Raw genomic sequence first — 22,211 nt, forward strand, 5'->3', positions numbered from 1 at the left:
CTGGGCTGCACTTAAGTCTTTCAAGGGCGGAATGAGGTTTCGGCCTAAACCAGGTTCACTTTGGCCCCAAACTGCCTTATGTCTTCCGGAGCTGGAGCAGGCTTAATGTAAGTCTTTCAGGGCTGGAGGGAATATTCCAAACTATATAAGCTTCAGCCTAGACCAGGCTTTCAGGCTAACTTTGGTTCTAGGACTCACTGAGCCTCCCCAAACTGGAGCAAGCCTCTGTCTAACTCACACTCCCTGAGCAGATTGACGCTTTCAACACTGGGCAGGTGTCATAGTTCCTAGCCCCCACCCCAACTAAACCCCAGACAGGTCTGCTGAGAGGGGTGGTGTAGAGGAGGAAAGGAGGCAGTTGTCCCAGGCCCTGGCAATTTGGCAAACCAGCAGCTGGAGGCCTGGTCCCTTTGTATCGCTGCTGGACTTTGCATAACATGCCAAGTCCCACGCCTTCTGTCCCAAGCCCCACCCCTTCTGTCCTAAGCCCCACCCCATCTGCTTGAGCTCTGCCCCTTCTAAGTGTGTCAGAGCCAAGCCTTCTCCCCCCCACACACATATAGCCCAAGGCCTGGCAAAGTCTATTGCTAGCCCTGAACTCACACAATCACCAAACTGTGATGGCCCAACTCTATCACACTGTGGGGAATCTTCCCTAGGGAAAGGAGCCTATCAGGGTGATCCTTTGGGGATCAGTTTGTCCTCCCTGCTTTTCTCTCTCAGCCTCCACAACCCTCAGGCTAGGCTGGCATGAAAAGACACTGCTTGCATCAGGGAATGCAAACAAGCCATTGCATTTCCAAAAGATGAAGACATGGCAATCTAGGTCTGCGTGTTCCCTGGGAAGCAGCAGAACACCACTGGCACAACTTCTGTTAGGAAGTTGAAATTTTCTGGCCCATGTGACCTGGTTTCTCATGAACATCATCAAACAAGTGGTAGCTGAGAGGGACTTGTTCAGCACGCTTACGATCTCAGGCAAGCGCCTCGCAGGCAGTACAGGCAGAACAAGAATATTGTTCCATGCCTAAAATGCAACCTAAGCACGTTGTTTTAGTTCTAACATGCTGTGTCATTACAGAGACGAACTTCATTTTCCAACGGTTAGAACAGAGAGGATCTGAGAGTTGGGCAACTTCTATTTGGTTCCCATCTCAGCCACTGACTTGCTTGGTGATTTGGGGAAAGACACTTCATCTCTCCCTGCCTTGATACCCCCCATGTGTAACATGGGGATAGAACATTAACCCGTCTATGTGAAAGTCTATTAAGCTCTTCAGATGTAAAGTACATCCATGCAAATGGTTTATTATAACATCATAGACAATTAGTGGTGCAAAGACCTAGCAAGTCACCTCACCCAGTAGTTCTGAGTCCCAGCTCACTGTGGAAAAAATTGTATTTCACAGGCTGAGACTCCTCTGGGATCCTCTCCCGTTTAGCAATATCAGAAGGGCATATTAGTCTCAGCCGTCTGACACTCATTCATGACCTTCAAGTTGAGCATGTATGCTCTAACTCATCCCTTTGAAAGTAGAGGTTGGTCTCCTGTATTGCAATGCCCTGAATTTTTCTCTAGTCGAGTCACACATTTGGCAAAGCTATAACTAGTTGGAAAGAGAAGGTGTTCATAGAAAGGGCTAGGCAAGATTAACGATACTGTTGCCAACCGTGTTTTTGTTCCTTTCTCTGGGAGACTCTTCAGTCCTAAATATTTCTCTGGTATGAATTGTCCACTGATACACAATCTACATTTTCTTTTGTCTTTTTCCATCCCATGGCTCCCTAGTTCCACCTTGGCAATTCCATCCTTGTACTAGAACAACTCCTGCCAACATAAAAATGATAAATATATTGGGTCAATTTTACTCCAGAGCACAAGCAACACATGTTCAGTATTCAACCATGTTTACAACTGAACACAACTGGGTCCCCAGTTCGCATCCTTTACATGGCCCAAGTAGTATTCCACGAGTAACTCCATTGAAATCAATGGGACTAGACATGGATGAAGGCAGTACTCATGGTGAGCCAGGATGGCAGAATTGCAATAGCCCACTAATTATCCTCAAACAGTAAATTGTTCAGATTCCTGCAGAGACCAAGTATGAAGCCTTAATATGTGTTATGGTTTAAGGCTGCGTCCATATATAACTACCGTTAACAGCATTTTTCTGAAAGAAACCATGCTAAAATAACATGGACAATCTCTACTTCCAAGAAGCTCCCAGCTCCAAAAAGTGCTGTGTTCAGATTTCCCTATGCAAGGAGGCATAACATAAATCTTGTCTCCATCAAAACAATGCAAGATAGTCACTATTTAGCACAGTGGAAAACTACATCCATTGACTTCAGTGGTTTGTTAAAGGAAGTCCTCCCTGTGATTTGTAAGCCCCCCAAATTAAAAAAAAAAAACCTAGAATTTCAGGTCAAGGTCTGTCAAGATGTTTAATCTGAGGAACATTGTACTGCACCCCTGGAAGCAAGAACACCACTTTGGTGTTTCCTTATGTACCTGTTATTGGATACGTGTGAACTGCTCATGGTATATGGTCCACAGAAACCACTGACCTTATTCAAGGGAATTGAACGAGGAGGATAAACATTTCCAGGGGTGATGGGATTGTGTCCTGGCTTCTTGCCACTGTATCTCCCTCAATCCTTGTGCATCAATTAAAGTAAGGTTGACCCACTGACACTGGGTAAGCTTTATTATAACTCACCCTATTTACTCGCTCGCTGCATAAATAATGATTTATGACATGTAATTTCTAACTTTAGTCTGAAACCTATAATTGTGCCAAGCAACTCAGTAGGGCGATGTAGTCAAACAATGGGTTCGGTTTTATGCTGTTCAGGAAGGACTCCTCCCATTGGATGCCATACAAGCTGAACGTTTCTGTTACAAACTACACAGACAAATGGAATTTCATGTACCGTTCAGATTCCATCCTCATTGTCCACCCCAGAATGTGCTGTCTGGCTACAACCACATCACCCCCTTCACTTTCTCCCCCTTGCCACGTCCACCCTTGGTTCTGGCCTTGTTTCCTTCCTTTGCTCAATGGATGCTTTTGGGATTAACTCTTCTTTCAAGGCTGACCACGTTGCAGCAGCCAATGTAAGATTTTGCCCCCTTTTCAAAATGCAGCAGCTTCTAGTACCTCTCATGCATGTGCTGCTATACAATTAGAAATAGGTTTGAACCTTGGGCCAACACTTGACCATTGTGGAACAATGTTGGTATTTGGAACTAAAACTCAGACATGGATATTGCAGATGGTCTCTGTCTATTCTTTTTACTGGTCTGAAGCAGAATCCCAGATCTCAATAACTTCAGGTGCCCATCTGAATTTTGTAGTATGAGCCAGTTGTAGTGATCCCACATGTACATTCACTTAAGACAAGTCAGAATTAGAGCTTTACCACCAGGTTGGGGGGGCACCACTTGGCCTCATAACCTCGTCTCTGATCCAATTCTGATTAAATATTTAACAAGAACAAGAAAAAAATGTTTTTGTTCTGCAGTTGCACTTAGGAGCTGTGACCATCAACTAGAACCCCACTCTGTTAGGAGCTGTCCAAACAGAACAAAATGAAGGTCCCTGTTCCAAAGAGATTACAACTGAAGTAAGACAAGACATAGTAGATGAGTACAGGCGGACATATTCTATTCAGGTCCCTATACCCCCCCCCCCCCCATCAATGCGGTGTCTGAGTATATCCCAGTAGTATTGTTATGTGTCACAACTAGCATCTGCCATGTGCGGCTTGTTCCTTCAGTCTTTCTGTCTTGCCCAAGAAAGACTAGTTCAAGCTGGCACAGGTGCAGAGGAGAGCTGTGAAGACGTTCGGGGGAATGGAGGACCTATTTTATGAATAGAGACTAAATTAACTTTGGTTAGCCTTGCAAAACAAAGCCGGGGGGGGAGCATATGATCCCCCCTCTGTAAATACATCCTGGGACTAGAAGTAAACATCAGGGAGGGTGAAAAGCTATTTAAGGTGAAGTACAGTTTTGGTGTAACCCACACACCTTCTGGGGGTGGTGTGTTGTCCCATGTAATAGTACTTAGGCCACTTACAGAGAAACTCATGAATTTGCTCCACAGCCTTAGCTGAGAGGCAGCTGGCTTTTAGCTCAGGTGGTAGAGACACCTGGACTAAACTCCAGCGATGCCAGGTTCCGGCCCAAGTTTGGTTCCACCTGTCGGCGTTACATCGGCACACACGCAAACAGATATAAACTGGCCATGAATAAATTTAAATAGGAAACTAGAAGAGGATTTTCAGGGAGTGGCATGCTGGAATAGTATTGGGGGAGTGGGGAGAACAAGCTCACTAGCTTTCAGAAGGAGCTCGAAAGAAGCCCATAAATAGGATTAGATGATGGGATTGTTTGTGATAGCCTGGGACAGGACTCAGTCAACAAGAAGGTCCCTTCCAGTCCCAATCTACTAACCAACGCTTGTGGGGGTTGCAGGTGAAGTGACTTCCAGTGATAGATTTCAGAGCTGTAGTTTCCATTGTGAAATCCAGATGTTGAGGGAAACATGCCCATCAGGGGAAATTCTGCTTCCTTTGCACCATCACAATCACAACGAACTCGAGGGTCCATTCCTGTTTCTGTCCTGGCAGGTGGCAATAGTATTATATGATAAATCTCATGCAATATTCACCTATAAAACAACATGTTGCATGAAGCAACTTCAGAGGGAAATCAGAAAACAAGCTGAGCCAGCCGAACCAGCATTCCTCCTGGCACTCCCGAGGCCGGTGTCAGCGTAATGCTGTAGCTCACGGCACAAATGGGATTTTTGCTTCTGGAATGTTTCCCGGCAAGGATGGCTAACGTAGCTGGCCTTTGCTGTATTAAATTTTATGGGGCAATCACTTTACAAAATGGTGTTCTTTAGTCTGTCTGTATATTTTACTGTTATATGTATTTCTGTAACCAAATCGAGAGACAAGGTGGAAGAAGTAATATCTTTGATTGGACCCGTCTTTCCCAGACCTGAAGAAGAACTCTGTGTGGTTCACAGTCTTGTCGCTCTCATCAGCAGAAGTTGGTCCAGAAAAGATATTACCTCACCCATTGTTTCTCTATGTACTTGACTCTATGCACCTGACCAAGTGGTTTTTACCCACAGAAATTTATGCCCAAATAAATCAGCGAGTCTTTAAGGTGCCACAGGACTCCTCATTGCTTTTGAAGAATCAGACTAATCTGGCTGCCCTTGAGAGAGATGTACTTAACTGTCATTTCCCCAGAAATTTGCAAAATGGAACATTCTAGGGGGAAAAAAATGTGCTTTGTTTTTATTTTGTTGATCTGTTATCTTGTTCTTAATTGTACTGCTCTGGGGAAGAAGATGTTGAAGGACTTGGGAGGGTACAAATCTAATATTTGTGAAACCTGCTCTGGGTAAGCCCACACTACAAAGACATACTTCAGCTAGCTTTGATCTAGGGAAGCTACCAAAGCACAAGCTGGGCACATACTTAGGGTTGTATGAGCTGCTAGCCTGCGCTACTGTAACCACCCACCAGGTGGATTTGAACCTGGGACCTCTGAAGCTGAGTATAGGCGATTCTACCTTCTGAGCTAAAAGCCAGCTAGCTCCCAGCCTGTGCTATAGAGGTCTTAGCTGTTGCTGTGGGCCAGGTGCCACTGCATGGGTCAGTGAACCACACTAGGGCTGGGTCTAGACTGGCATGATTTTGTGGAAATACTTTTAATGGAAAAGTTTTCCGTTAAAAGTATTTCCGCAAAAGAGCATCTAGATTGGCACTGATGCTTTCGCGCAAAAAGGGCTTTTGCGCAAAAGCATCCGTGCCCAGTATAGATGTGCTTTTGCACATTTTAGCCATCAGGCTTTCTTGCGCAAAAAATTAAGGTGCCTGTCTACACTGGCCCTCCTGCGCAAGTATTCTTTCACGCGGGAGCATCAAAGTATTTGCACAAGTAGCACTGAATTCTTATGTTAGAACGTCAGTGCTCTTGCGCAAATTCAAGCGGCCAGTGTAGACAGCAGGCAAGTTTTTGCACAAAAGCAACTGCTTTTGTGCAAAATCTTGCCAGTCTAGACGCACCCTAGGTGTGTGGGTTACACCACCACCCTTGCAACAGCGGCATTGTTGTTACTGTTATCCACACTAGCTCAATTGTGTCCGCCATGCTGGAGTCACTCCTCTGATTGCAGTGTAGACACACCATACATAAAAACGGCCATACTGGGTCAGATAAAAAATCCATCTAGCCCAGGATCCTGTCTGCCAACAATGGCCAGTATCAGATGCCCCAGAAGTGGGGAACACAACAGGTAATCCTCATGTGATCTCTCCCTTGTCACTCATATCCAGACAAACACCATTCCTTACCCATCCTGGCTAATAGCCGTTGATGAACCTAACCTCCATGAATCTATTTAGCTCTTTTTTGAACCCTGTTAAAGTTCTAGCCTTCACCACATCCTCTGGCAAGGAGTTCCACAGGTTGACTGTGCACTGAGTGAAGAAAAACTCCCTTTTGTTTGTTTTAAACCTGCTGCCTATTCATTTCACCCCTAAATTTGTTCCATAAGCCAAAAAGAAACATTTCCACTGGGGCTGAGTGCCCAGCAGCTTCCAAGTAGGCATGTAATTAAAGAGCCCACATTTTCCATAGATCTCAGCACAATGAAATATCATAAATAGGACCACCGAAAATTCTGGCCGCTGAGCGCTGAGGCCTTTTCAAAGTCTGGTCCAATAATATGTCCTGAAATATTTTGCTTGGCTGGATTTCACACCACTGGGGTTGGCCAGCCAGAGTCCAACCCCCCTGAAGAAAGAACAGGCAATTTTAGCAAGTTATCACTCTAGGTTAAAAGACGTTACACACTATAACCATCCTCTCGTTGTTCATTCAAATAAAGCCTGTTCAATTCAATCCCCATGCTCACATTCCTCTCTGTATTGCTGGGAATCCACAAGGCATTAATTATCTTCCTATCTGTTCTAATTGCCTATGATAAGACTTTCCTTTCTGCGGGCCAATGGTTATTAGCTGCTCTGTACAGGGTGTCTTTGAGGAGAAGGATGATTCATACAGACTCTAAACAGATATCACACATGCGTACACGCGGAGGAGGTGCAAAGAATGTTTATTTAGAAGATGGTCAAATTCTTTATAAAGAGTTTACCTCAAGATTCTCAAAGTTTTTTCTAAGGTCCTTGTGTTCAAAGGATTTGTCCATGTTTTTAAGTGGTTTTATAAGGTAATTACTTGTGAGATGGTAAATGCTTTATTAGCTCGCTGCACCTTGTTTCCCAGGAAAGGTGTTGGGAGGGAAAATAGTTTTGTTCTGGGGCATGCCTTCGTGGAAATTGTCAGCAATAGCCCCCTCTTCCCCACACCAATGTATAGCACCGTGGAGGGGATCGGACCCATTGTGCCAGACACTTCTGGGGGTTGGATACCAGGCTTGTGGGCACATGTCAGATGTTGCATTTCTGTGTATGTCTGATCCCCCTCGTGGGTTTCCCCGCCTCCGTGAAGTGGGTAAATCATGCTTCTCTTGAATGCTAGAGGGAGGAGAGAGCCCCACCAGACAGCACTCCCGTGTATGGGCATAAATGATCTCTCCTCTAGCACTGCAGCCACATGGGAAGAGCTGGCTATTGCTTAAGGCAGTGCTAGCAGCCCCTGAAGGAGCAAGTCTGGGGGGCATGTGTAGCACCAAACCCCCACCTTGGATCCCCATGCTCACATTCCTCTCTGTATTGCCGGGAATCCACAAGGCATTAATTATCTTCCTATCTGTTCTAAGCAGCACTGCAGCAAGGAGTGCTGTCTAGAAACACTACCAGTAGTCAGGAGCTATCAGACCAGAGAGAGCTATTCTCAGATGAAAGTGGCAGGCTAAGTCCCCTGAGCAGCAAACACATAGAAGACAACTACTACCCAACCTGAGTGATATTGCCCCAAGCACATCCTCTGAAATCATCATGATGCAGGAGTTCAATGTGCCATGGAAGAGTAAGAGGCTCCTCAGTGTGACTGCTGCTACCAGAATCTGGTCCTTTCTGAGGGTACATTTGCAACCTGTTCCAACAGGTTCCTTCAGCAATAGGCTGCAGCCTTCAAGTACCGTTCCGAAGTCATACATCAAATGAGACAAGACAGAAGATGGGAGCTGGCTCCTTTTTCAAAGCAACCAAGTGTTGCTATATAATAGATTCTTCTTCCAGTACGTAGAGCCAAGGAGTCATTCAAAGGAATTAGGGAGGAAGTGTGGAGTGGAGATGGCTGAAAGAAAAGAGGTGACCCTGCTAGATCCATCCATCCATCCCATTCTTGCAATACTTGACCTCAAAGACCTTCAAAAGCTGAACCCAGGAATTTAAATTCATAACTTATGAGAACCCAGGTCTATGGACTTAACAGGGACATGGGATTTATGGCTCATTTCAACAGTTTGCAACATACCACTGATAATCTAACCAACAACTGCCCATTTTCATTTCAAGTGACTTTCTCAAAGATGCGTTACCAAGAGTACCAGCACTTCTATAGAAGCTGGGGGTGCCAAGGCCAAACCACCATCTCCTTTTTTGGCAGCTAGCTGCTATCGTGGTAAACCAACTGCCCTTTCTTCTGGTGCCTCTGGTGGTTGAAAGATGTAATTGTAACACCTCCTCCTCAGAATTACTATTCTGCAGGGGACAGAAATCTGTGGCGGATATGAATTCTGCACTTACTCGTCTTTTGTTTCAAAGATTGGGGCACCTATAAGCTCGGAAGCTAGCTTTTTTCACCAGCAGAAATTGGTCCAATAAATGATGTTATCTCACCCATCTTGCATCTCTCAATAATAACTGTTGGCAATCTGAACAAAAAGGCCAAGAACAGAATGAACTGTACTCATGATAGAAGCCACAGTCTCTCCCATAAGCATGCGCTGCCAACAAACCTCTTTTGCTGATACATGTATGGCTTCAGTTTGAGCCATTCAAGCTAGTACCTTGAAGAGCACTAAATGGCTGCATCTAGACTGGCAAGATTTTGCGCAAAAGCGATTGTTTTTGTGCAAAAACTTGCCAGCTGTCTACACTGGCCACTTGAATTTGCGCAAGAGCACTGACTTTGTAATAGACAAAATCAGTGCTTCTTGCGCAAATACTTTCAAGCTCCCACTCGTGAAAAAGCCTTCTTGTGCAAGAATACTTGCGCAAGAGGGCCAGTGTAGACAGGGAAGAACTGTTTTGCTCAAAAAAGCCCCGATGACTAAAATGGCGATCGGGGCTTTCTTGCGTAAAATCGCGTCTAGACTGGCCACGGATGCTTTTGCGCAAAAGCACTTTTTGCGCAAAAGCATCTGTGCCAATCTAGACACACTTTTGCAGAAATACTTTTAACAGCAAACTTTTCCGTTAAAAGTATTTCCACAAAATCATGACCGTCTAGATGTAGCCAATGTGTTTATAAAATACCTCCAGAAACCAGAACAGCAGAAATAATGACAACATTGAAGATGGGTTGGGAAAAGATCCAGCTTTCATCCCATGAGGAATCCTAATTGATTGACTACAATTATGAATGAAAGAAAATATGACCAAGTGTCAAAATCTTTAGAAATGGGGCTTTTATTCAGAATAGATTAAATACAGTAATCAGAACAATTAGTGTTATTTTTGAAAAATTGCACTGAATAGCATGCTTAAGTAAGAGTGGGTAAAACATCAGGGACAGAAATCTAGAAACAGTAATTGTAGCAGCAGTTACAGTTGTTTGGACTTCGGTTCTTCAAGGGAGAGAGAAGTAGCTACCAAACTACTGCTTTAGTTTTACATAGTTACCTTGTTGGGTTTTTTTTTAAATAAAACATTAAGTGACTCGGTTTCTGCCGAAGATGTTGAAATATTGCAATGTGGCCTCTTTAGCTAGTTCTCTTATGTTAATATGGTTAATGAAAGGCTTGTACTTTAGCAATGTGGTTAGTCATCTGAGTACACTGCAATCAGCCTAGGGACTGTGTAAACACAGATTAGTATGTGAAGATTATGAGTTGCATTGTTTAATAAAGTACAAAATAATTATCTCCTTGCATTAGAGACATAATAGTAAATAAACCAGCATAGTAAGGAGAGTTGTTTAATGATTCCTTGAATAAAAATATAGGTAAAATATTTTATTTTGTCTTAAATGTGACTTATTCCCCTGGATTTAGAAGCATGGTAGCTAGAAGAAGAAAAGGTTAAATGGAAATTTGGTCAAGATCTGACGGGACCTACTCAACAGGAAGATAACTGATGGTAGAAAGTTCTTGAATATAGGGGTATGTCTACACTGCAATGCTATTTCAGGATACCAGAGTGTCCCAAAATAGCTATCCTGCATCTTCGCAGCAAGCCTGTTCTTTTGGTCTTACTATTCCGACATCCCTGTAAACCTCATTCTATGAGGAGTAAGGGACGTTTCGGAATAGCGCTTTATTTCAAAATTTGTCACTGTGTAGATAGCACAAAATGATGAAAAAAGCTATTTCGAACTAGCATTGAAAGAAGATATCAACCATCGTCCTCTTCCAAACACCTTCAGAACTAACCCAATCACAGATTTCCATAACTTAGAATGGAAGACAAGCTAGCACCTCCAAGAAGTGCGCTAAGGACCTTGCTATTGGCAATGTTCTTTAGGTGGAAAGCTCTCAGACACTTCAGTGTTGAGTGACAGTGCAAAACCATACACCGGATAGTGTATCGACACTTTTTATATCTAGCGTCTTCTCTGGAAGTATGTTTTCCTGGAAAGCCAAAGTGGGTACAGCACATACTGTTGGAACAGCAACTTATAGACATCAGTGCCTTAGTGTTACCTTCTCATCAGCTCAAGAAGAATCTCTGAACTACTGTTTACCAAACACACTTGCCCTTGATTGTTTAGTTTTGATTCTTGTGTTTGTCAGTGTTTCTACAGAATTACTTATACTCACTGAAAGCAAGATGAAAAGCCACGAAAGAATTACCGGTGCCGTACATTGTGAGAGAGCACATTCAAGCTTCAGGATTAATCATTCAGCGGGTATATAACAAACACAGAGATGTCAAACTGAAAACAACATGCAGAGCCTTAAGCCCTGGAAGGAAAGAAAGGTGTGTGGGAGAGACGGCAGTTACTCATCGATCCAAAAGCAACAAAAGGTTTGCCAGCCTGCTCTGGGGAACAACAGGTCAAATTCCCTTCGGTTTTAACAATTTGCTTTTGCACTACACTCTCTGACAAGCAATGTTACTACAACGTGAAATGCTAATGACACAGTCACAAGTCAGGGAATTCAGTGTTACATTTTTCTGTATGATAGATATAGGATTCTCGGGTAGGACTTTCAAACGCACCCAGTGCTGCCCTAACTCTCCCCCTTTGACATCAGTGGCACCCATAGCAGCAGAGTTGGGCCAATGCAGAGCTGTTTTGAAAATCTCACCTTTCATGGCCAAATAGCCCACTCCCGCAAGTGCAGTTCTTTTGTATGATATTTTAGCTTGTTGTTTGCTGCGCTGTAATGGCTGAGTGTGGTGTAGAATGAAAACCAGGGTTGCGATCCATCCATGCAAAGGGCCAGGACTAAATTTCAGGCAGGTCTGAATTCTCTGATTTTTGTGGGGTTAAAAGTCCAAATACACTTGAACCTCTTTAATCCAGCAACCCTGGGTAACAAGATATGCCAGATTAAAGATTTTGCCAGGCCAGGGAAAGAGTTGCAGGATCTGGGCATGATGGGGTTGGGGTGCTTACCTGGCACCCCATTCCTGTGGGCACACGTGGCTCTGTGCCCCATGCTGCTCCCAAGCCCCACTCCCCGTCTCTATGGGAGTGGTGGGGGAAAGACACAGAGGAAGCATTTTGCAGCACTGCCGTTCCTCCAGCTAGGGGTAGTAGCGGCAACATACAGAGCTGCTTTCTCTCTGTATCAGGGGTGTTCCTGGATTAAGGACTCCCAGAGTACTGAGGTTCAAGTGTAAATTGAGCTAAATTCATCCCTGAGGTAACTCTATTGCAGGGAATTTGAGTTTTGCTAACCAACAAGGTCGAGGCTCTGTCTTTGCACACTGAGGGCCTGATGCTTCAGCCCTTACCAAGTGGGGTCCTATCAAAGCCAAGGGACAAGTGTTGCTTTTCCTTGTCTCCAGGCACCAAGCACCTCTCAGAAAGCATCCTACAGGATTAGGCCTGTGAGTAGCCCGAATAACTGTGAGAGTTCCATGGTTTGGCTCTGTGGCCCTGATTCCTTAACACCAGCTGGCACTGGTCCTCCAGCAGCCTCCATGTCGATTTGGCAACACACCCTCTATCGTCCAGGTTGCAAAGCATCCCCCCAACTGTTTTTCAAACCACTTGAGTGAAGCTAGCGCAGATCTCTTTTTGGGCCCACTGACATCTCATTACAGGTCGGTCATACTGGGTTTTTCTTCACTTGATACACGCTTCTAAATGCAATTACATGGATTTGAAAATTGATTTTAATGAAGCCTTTGCAACGTTGGCACGTGGACCAGTTCTTCAATACTGTGACAGGGGGAATCACCGATGGAAAATGGATCCTAAGGGTGACTTACTCAGTTACAACCTGTTGCCTATTTCTGCCCATCATGTTAATCGAACCGGATATGCAAACCAGGCTTAATTAGTTGTCTTATTTTACTAAGTGACAATTATCATCTTCAATAACATGGTGAGAAAATAATGGAGCAGGATTTTTCTGTAATTCTGGTATAAAAATTTCAGACAATCTTTTCAAGAACAGCTAAGTCCTGTGTGTGGCTCAGGAAGCCATCTTTCCAGGAATGCGGTGTGTTACCTGTTCCAGATGGGGTCACACTCCCCTGGAAAGAACAGGTGCGCAACTTGGGAGTCCTCCTGGACCCTTTTTCAACATTGGAAAATCAGATTTCCTTGGTGCCCAGGAGTGCTTTTTGGCAGCTTCAGCTGATCCGCCAATGACCCTTCTTGAATAAGAATGACTTGGCGACAGTGATTCATGCTCGTGTCACAGCCCGATTGGATTGTTGTAGTGCACTCTACGTGGGGCTACCTTTGAAGAGTCTTCAGAAGCTTCAACTGGTCCAGAACGTGGCTGCTCGAGTTTTAACTAATACTCATTATACAGAGCACATTATGCCAGTGCTCCAGCAGGTGCACTGACTTCCTGTGTGTTTCTGGGCACAAGGTCTTCATTATGACCTATAAAGCCCTACATGAGTTGGAACCAGTATACTGGAAGGACCGTCTCCTCCCATATGAACCCGTCCAGGGACTGAGGACAGCTGCGGAGGCTCTGCTCCTGTTCCTCCACTTACGGAGATAAAGTTGACATCTATGCGGAGCAGGGCCTACTCAGCTTTTGCTTCCAGGCTATGGAATTCTCTCTCCTGGAACATTCACCTGGTGCCAACATTGGCGCTGTTTCAGTGCGAGGCCAAAGCCACCCTTTTTACCTGTGCTTATTGGTGTTTAGTTGTGTGTGTGTATGTGTGTGTGTGTCCCTCCTTTTGAGGTGTTTTAGCAGGTTTTTGTCCCCCTTTGTGGGCCTGTATTTTACTTTTACCTGTATATATATATATATATGTATATATATATTGGGGGGGGATAAATATTTTAAATAATAATAAATAAGCGAGGAGGAAGTGGCCAGATTTTCACAGTATTTATTTAGCTAATGGTGGAGAGAAGCACCAGATGAGATTTCAAAAACTCTTTAGTGCCTGACTCTTAATGAAGTTAAACAGAGTTGGGAAAGTAGGCAATTCAGAAAATCTTACTTGGTGCCTATTTGAATCATCAGGTTCCTAAATCCCTTTGAAAGTCCAGCTCTGTGTCTGTCTCATGGAAGTGAATGGGACTCAAGAGCCTAAATAACTTAAGTGCTTTTTTGAAATTTTACCCTTAATCAAGAAGGCCCCTTTGAGGACTGAAAGTTCTCAGTGTTATGTTTGATTAGTTCTGTGCAAAAATCTGACAAAAAGAAGAAACTTTGAAAGTCTGCTATTGTTAGAGTAATAGACCAGATTCCGCATCAAGTTCAGTCTTGCTTTTGTAATAATAACAGTGCTCTTGTTTTAACTTGGCTTCAGTCAGTCTGTTCTTTGATTAGATAATTAACTACAATGGTACACATGTTCCATCACACTACTAAGTGATTCCACAAATTTCATGGGCAATTAAGCCCTCTTATCCTTAATGGTAGAGAGAAGATCAATCTCACTTTCTGAGCCTGTCCAGGGGTATTGTGAGAAGCAAAGGGAATGGGTTGACAACTTTCTGACTAAACAAAATGGAACATCCTTGTCCCGCCCCTTCTCTGAGGCCCCGCCCATTCACTCCATCCCCATTCCCTCCTTTGCTTGCTCTCACTCACTCAGACATTTTCACTGGGTTGGGGACGGCTGGAGTCCCTTTTCAACCTGGTATTCAGTTGAAAACTGGACACTGGGCAATTCCTTCCCAGAGAAAAGCAGCAGGTGGGAAGTACTGCCCGTTCAATCGGGGCTCTGTCCTATATAATTAATCCCCTCACCACATATTGATCATTAAAAATCTGTGTGGTACATGTTAGTGCCACATGCAGAGGATTTCCCTGTCAGAGCAAAGTGGTAATGTTTTCCCCCATTGTCATCAAAATTTTCCCTCGCTTTTTTGGGAGGGGAGGGCTTTTATATATAAAATAACATTTTTCAGATCCTAACAAAAGTAGAAAGATTTTAAAAATATTTTCGTGTTAAAAAAGACATACACAGCTGGAAAAATGTCCCCAGCAGCAGAAAATGTGTGGGAATGTGCTTTGCAAGAGCGATGAATGGAATTTTGTGAGAAAGGGAACGTTTAGAAGTGAGGTAAGAAGCCTTCTTAGTGCAATTCACCATAGGCTCAAGAGGATGAAATGCTATTAAATTCAGTGGCAGGTCACTGAGGTACAGAAACAGTGTCTTTGGATTCTCTTCTCTTCTCCTTTTACTTATTGGACATGCTGCTGATCAACAAATCCTGGATCCACTGACATCATGATGCTAAATAGGAAACTAACTTTCTACCTGAAAATCCGTGTTCAATGGAACTGAATGGTAGCATGAAATTGAGGAATCTGCCTGCTACTCAGCTAAATTCCCCACTGCTGATCTATCGTAAATACTTAGATGGTCCCTATACCTATGTGTATCCTAACAACACCCCTGTGAGATAGGGAAGTGCTGTTATACCTATGGTACAGACTGAGAACTGACACATTGAGAAACCAACCACCTTGCCCCAGGTCACAGAAGAAGTCTGACGTAGAGTAGGCAGTTGAAATTAGGTCCTCAAAATCTGAAGCTACAACCTTAGCCAACCATCCTCCCTTCACTGTTATGGCACATAGTTTACTTTTGGTGTAGCTAATTATGTATAGCTGTAAAATGGGACAGCCATTTTTGGGGTGAGTAAATATCTTCAATATTCTAATTGTTCTTGGCCCAGTTATCTTGGTTTTTTAAATGATATTCTGATACTAAAATCTAAAAATGAATACAATTAATGTAAAATCTAAATATTTCATGGGTCACATGGCTCTGTTACCACCAGCTTTAGTCCTCAATGGGATATTCTCCATTCATGACATGTCACACAGCTTCCTATCTTATCCAAGGGACAATTATACAAGGTAAGGAAAAATGGTCTCTTGGCAAGGGTTCTAGCTAAAGCATTAGGAGACACATGGTCAATACATCGCTCTGCCACAAACATCCTGCATAACCTTGAGCAAGTCACTTAACTTCTCTGTACTTCAATTCCTTAATATAAGCAAGTGTAGGAGTGTTGGGAGGATATACACAGTGAAATCTGGGATGTGCTCAGTTACTAGAGTGTTGCAGCCTGTATAGAATATGAAATTGAGATCTGTCTTGCAGACAGGTTGTTAAATCATCTTTAAAAAAACAAAGCTCTACTGGGAGCCAGTTGCTTTTGCAAGTGAAGATGTATTGAGTTGAAAATAAAAATATAGGTCACAAGGATCGGATTAGGTTTTAATAAGAATTATTTAATCATTGACCAGAACCTCAGCTTCTGTTACTCTGTTGATTCTTCCTTGATCACAAACCAGCTGAGGATCTGGTTGGACAAGGTTCTTTCTTAATTTACTTATTCATTGCTAAACAGAAAAAAAAAGTGAGTTGCGTGCCTTCTCAAAGAGGAGCTTAGGTATGTCAACAAGGACATTAGCACCTGACATGTCACTCAGAAACTCCAGGTGAATTGGGGATAATGCACTGTAAAGTACCGGACCAACATGTTTGTAGAAGGCTTTGATCTTACTACAGAAACCAAGGTGTGTCTGCAGATTCTTGTGTGGGGAAGATTTAATAATTGCTCTTGGGCAATTATAGGTTTGTCCTCTGCATGCCAAGGGATATCTTCTTGCCTAGTGAAATGGAGCACTGGCCGTCACCTGTCACAGGAGAGATCTTTATGTGGCACTCTTCACGATGACTCTGTTCATCAGATTATGCAATACCATAAATACAGGATTCAAAATTATGAACATACTCTTTGTGTACTTTCTATAGGAATTGACATGACACCTCTTGCTGTATAGATTAGAGTCAATTCTGTAATAAGCTCTTTCTATATAACGGGGCGTCTGTTGGCCTGCTGGCCACCCTCTGCGATGGGACCCCGGTCCTAGCAGTAAAGACACGGACGTTAAACCTTTTCTCGGAAGCATACACACACACACTGCCCTGACCGTCGGCTGACAATCACACGCAAAACCCCAGTGGAAGCATCTTGGTTGATTGTACATGACAGAGAACAGAATTTGACCCCTGGGATTTCTTCTGGTTTATTCATATTGCTATAGAGGAGGGGAAATGGCTGGCTATTTGTGGTCAAGACTCATGTCTCAGAATCAGCAGCACCGAGTTCAGTTCCCAGCAATTCAGGTGCGTCTACACAGCACCCTCCCCTGGAAATAAGCCGTGCCAAATTTTGAAATACAGTGCTATTCCAACAAGTCCCTTAACCCTCACAGGATGAGGGTTACAGGAACAGCAGAACAATGCGCTCATTATTTCAAAATATATTTCAAAATAACGGGTGCATTTACAGACACGGAATTGCTATTTTTGGATACTTCCGTGAAATAGCCCTACTGTCTAGATGTAGCCTATTAGAGCTGTCTGAAAAATAAAAGCACCATTTCATGAAATATTTTGAGGTTTCAAAATTAGTTTTCAATCCACATCAGAATCAGTGGGTTATGGAATCAATCTTTCTCCAATCCAATGAACATTGAATTACTTAACAAAGTAGAAGAGCTCCAACACTGAGAGATATTGACTCAGTAGCTTGGGGGTTAAGGGCTCTCATTTGGGATGTGGGATGCCCAAATTCAAATCTTTATTCCAAATCAGGAATTTATATCTGGGTGTGTCAAATCCAAGATGATTGTCCTGGGATGGATGAGTCTTTCTTGCATTCAAGAGTTTTAAAGGATTTGGTTGAGGAGCTTGCCAGACCATTAATGTTGATTTTCAAAAAATCTTGGAACACTGGTGAAGTTCCAGAAGGCTGGAAGAAAGCTAGTGTTGCGTCCATATTTAAAAGATAAAGGTGATGAACTAGGGAGTTATAGGCCTTTGGGTCTGGCATTGATCCCAAGCAAGATAATGGAGCAACTGATATGGGACATGATTACGAAAGAATTAAAGGACAGTAATATAAGTAACACCGATCAACATGCCAAACAAACCGATACTTCTTTTGGATGAGTTTGCAAGTTTGGTTGTTAAAAGTAATGGTTGATGTACTATATTTTGATTTCTTTACGGCATTTGATTTGGTACTGCAGGACCTTTTCCTTAAAAAAGCTAGAATGATATAAAATGAACATGGGCACACATGAATTGGGTTGAAAAACCAACTGATGGGTCTCAACATGTAATTGGAAATGGGGGTTTGTTGCTGAGTGGGTGCCTTCCGAGTGTGTTCTCGGGCCTACATTATTTAGCATTTTAATTCATGATCTGGCAGAAAACATAAAATCGTCACTGATAAAGGCAGATAACACAAAATGGAGAGAATGGTAAACAGTTAAGAAGACAGGCCATTGATGCAGAGTGATCAGGATCAATTGGTAAGCCAGGTGCAAGCAAACAGTAAGGCTGTGTCTAGACTGGCCAGCTTTTCTGGAAAAACTTGCCAGCTGTCTACACTGGCCGCTTGAATTTCTACAAAAGCACTGACTTCCTACTGTAAGAAATCAGTGCTTCTTGCAGAAATACTATGCTGCTCCGGTTCGGGCAAAAGTCTTTTTCCGAAAGACTTTTGGGCAAAAGGGCCAGTGTAGACAGCAGAGATTTCTTTTCTGCAAAAAAGCCCCGATCGCGAAAATGGCGATCAGGGCTTTTTTTTGCGGAAAAGCGTGTCTAGTTTGGCCACAGACGCTTTTCCCCAGAAAGTGCTTTTGCGGAAAAGCGTCCTGCCAATCTAGATGCTCTTTTCCGAAAATGCTTTTAACGGAAAACTTTTCCGTTAAAAGCATTTCCAGAAATTCATGCCAGTGTAGACGTAGCCTATATGTTCTAATACAGCTAAATGGGAATGGATTTGTCTAGGAACAAATAATATAGCCTATATTTGGGGAACTCTATTCTTGGGAAGCAGTGATTGAAAAAAATATTGGGGTTGCGGTGGGTGATCAGCTGTACATGCACCCCCAGTGCAACACTGTGGCCAAATGAGCTCAGGCAATCTTGGAAGGCATAAAGAGGGGAATGACAAATAGGAGGAGATGGCTTATTTTGCCTCTGTATTTGGCACTGGGGCACCTACTGTTGAATTTTATGATGTCCAGCTCTTGTGTTCACAGCTCAAGAACGATGTTGATAAATAGGAGAGGGTTCAGCGAAGAGCCACAAGAATGATGACTGGATTAGAAAACCTGCCTTACACCATGGGTGTGTCTACACTGCAGGGTTTAAGTTGAAATAAGCTACGCAAATTGAGCTACGTCAATTGCGTAGCTTATTTTGAAATAGGTAGTGTCTACACTGCACTTATTTCAAAACAGAGCACTCTTCCTCCAACTTCCCTTACTCCTTGTGCAATGAGGGCTACAGAAATCAGAGTAAGAAGTCCTCCCGCTTGACGGTATTTTGACACTATTTTGAAATAACTGCCTGCTGCGTAGACACAGACTGAGTTATTTCAGAGTAGCTCTAGTTATTTTGAAACAGTGTTGCAATATAGTTGTACCTGAGTGACCCAAGAAGCTCGATCTATTTAGCTTAACAAAGAGAATATGATCAGGTGACTTGATTTCATTCAATAAGCACCTAAAGGGGAAATAACGATTTAATAATGACTCTTCACTCTAGCAGAGAAAGTTATGATATGACACAATGGCTGAAAGTTGAAGCTAGAAAAATTCAAATTGGAATGAAGGTGTAAGTGTTTGACGGGAAGGGTAATTGGAACAATTTCCACAGCTTATGGTGGATTTTCCATCAGTGGTGATTTGTAAATCATGATTGGATGGGTTAAGATATGTTTTAGGAATTCTTTTGGGAATATTCGCTGGCGTGGTTATACCAGAGATCAGACTACATCAGGGCTACTCAACTTTGGAAGCCCCTACTCAACGTTGGGGGCCACAATGATACTCAGCACATGCTGAGGGCTGCATCTTAAGCATGGTTGCATATACTTGCAAATATTTGCAAATAGCTTCTTTTAGACTGATGGGCATGCATATAAAGCACTTCCCACAATGCTTCAGCACTCCCTGCACCTCCTTCTTGGAGGCTAGAAACACCAACGCTCTGTACCCATCTGCTCCATCCAGCCCATCCACTTGCGTCTTTCAATGCTCACCCTGCCTGGGAGATGCCTTGCTATTATGTAGCATGTTCCCAGTGGAGACCATGTTCAAAGGATCCTACCCATGGGCTGCGTGTTGAGTAGCCCTGGACTACATGATCACAATGCTCCCTTCCGGCACTGGAATCTAGAAATTTTCCTTGGGCCTGAGTTAACCATCTGAGAAATAGGGTATGTCTAAACTACATGGCTCCATCGACGGAGCCATGTAGATTTGTTGTTTTGGCAAAGTCAAATGAAGCTGCGATTTAAATGATCGCGGCTTCATTTAAATTTACATGGCTGCCGCGCTGAGCCAACAAACAGCTGATCAGCTGTTTGTCCGCTCAGCGTGCTAGTCTGGACGCTCCCCTGCCGACATCAAAGCCCTTTGTCGGCAGCCCCGGTAAACCTCATCCCATCCTGTCGGCAGGGGAGCGTCCAGACTAGCGTGCTGAGCGGACAAACAGCTGATCAGCTGTTTGTCGGCTCAGCGCGGCAGCCATGTAAATTTAAATGAAGCCGCGATCATTTAAATCGCGGCTTCATTTGACTTTGCCTATGTGTCTATTCTACATGCCTCTGACGACAGAGGCATGTAGTCTAGACACAGCCATAGTGACTGCACTGCTTAGCTTCCTCAGTAGTCTAAATTAAGGGCAAGATGGAATGTACCTGAGAAAAGCAAGAGACTACTGAGCACTCTGTGAGAAGGTCGATTCCTTTCAGGTGAAAATAACGTGTAACTTGTCTTAAGTGAGCAAAAGGGACACTGATGACAATTAGTTTCAGAATGATTCTTTTGAAAAAGTGGCAATAAGTGTACTCAATATATGGAGGAGGCACAGTTTGGTCCTTTAAGATTGGATATTGCTTAAAAAGAACATCACCTGTCCTGGCATTTACAGTATTTCACTTGCAAGTTTCCTGAATGTTCAAATATATTAGACAATTAACTGTGACTATAAAGGGCTTCTGTGCTACAGCAGGAGACTGTGATGCCTAACAGTTCCATTGCATGGGAAGGAGGAGTGCAAATAATAACAATAATAATAAATACATTAGTCACACAGTAAACTGCCATTTTGATCATTAATATTAATACTAATAACACTACATAATAATTACAGTGATAATTATCATAATAAATGTGTGATTGATTTCTCTGTGGTTAGTTTGGGTGGAATATTATCTAGTGGTTGGATAAAATATTAGACTGGAGGGCAGAAGGTTCCTTCCTCTGCCACTCATTTGCTGAGTGACTTTGGCAAAATTACCACCCTGTTCTTTAATATCCCCACAGTAATGTTACATATCTTCATTGGTAGCACAGTTTGTGATCTACATAGGTTCCTTCCAGGGTGTCACCTGGAATTGCGTACCACTGATTTCTCTGACCTACCAACCTGGTTTTCCTCTCTCACTGTGCTTCTAACCTGCTCCTGGTCCTGCACCTTCATGCAACACTCACACAGGTAGGACACACCCCGCTGCAGTTACATGCAGGGTCTCTGGCCAGCCCCTACATAGAAAGCCTACAGGATAGGCAGCTCCCAGGCATGCACACCCACTGGAGTATAACCTAAAATTACACCTTTTTGTGGTGCAAGGGGACATGCACAGCATAAGATCATAGAGTTTGCCTCCTCCCTCAATGTGGAGAAGAATATGCAACAGCCTTTGCCCCTTGAACTATAATTCCCATATACTTCACTCCAACTCACTAGTTTAAATAAAGCAAAACCAATGTATTAACTACAAAAGCTAGATATTAAGTGACTGTAAGTGATTATAAATAACTTCAGTACCAATTTTCGCATCCTAATACAAACTGTTATCCATATCTACAATTAGGTAGACTGTTTCCCATTAATAGCCATTTGAATGCACCTCTACTAACCACAGAGATGTAGTATTTTATACTAAATTCCTTGTATAACGTGTATAATGCAGTTGTCTATAAAGGACAAAAATGGAAAAAAGCTTGAGAGATTTGATACATAAAAAGTAAAGTATTTAAGCACATGCTTAACTATAAATACATGCTTAGGGGCTTCTCAACAGATAAGCATGCACTGATTTAATTAAAAGTGTGTCATTAAAGTGATTTAATTAAACCAGTGCAAGTTTGTATGTAGATAGTCTTATTTTGGTTTTTAGTAGCTTATATCCATGTACTTTAATTCCTTATCAACTTAAGCTAGATCAAAACGAGCCGTTCGTAAACCAGAATAAAAAAATCTAGATAGAGCTTTGCATCAGTTTCACAAAATAATTTTTAAATCAGTGCAACTGCTATGCATACACTAGCACTCAGCCTATTCCTATTCAGCAAAGC

At 43.0% G+C, this 22,211-nt stretch overlaps 1 long non-coding RNA gene across 1 annotated transcript; it reads right to left on the reverse strand.

Moving 5' to 3' along the window:
- Nucleotides 1-1,267: 1,267 nt before the first annotated feature.
- Nucleotides 1,268-2,893, reverse strand: LOC142830025 (uncharacterized). Its single transcript, XR_012905035.1, has 2 exons — nt 2,572-2,893; nt 1,268-1,828 (listed from the first exon to the last, which is right to left on the reverse strand). It is a non-coding gene; the product is annotated as an uncharacterized LOC142830025 (long non-coding RNA).
- Nucleotides 2,894-22,211: the final 19,318 nt, after the last annotated feature.

The sequence above is a fragment of the Pelodiscus sinensis genome, chromosome 6 (genome assembly GCF_049634645.1).
Source record: "Pelodiscus sinensis isolate JC-2024 chromosome 6, ASM4963464v1, whole genome shotgun sequence".
Taxonomy (NCBI): domain Eukaryota; kingdom Metazoa; phylum Chordata; order Testudines; family Trionychidae; genus Pelodiscus; species Pelodiscus sinensis.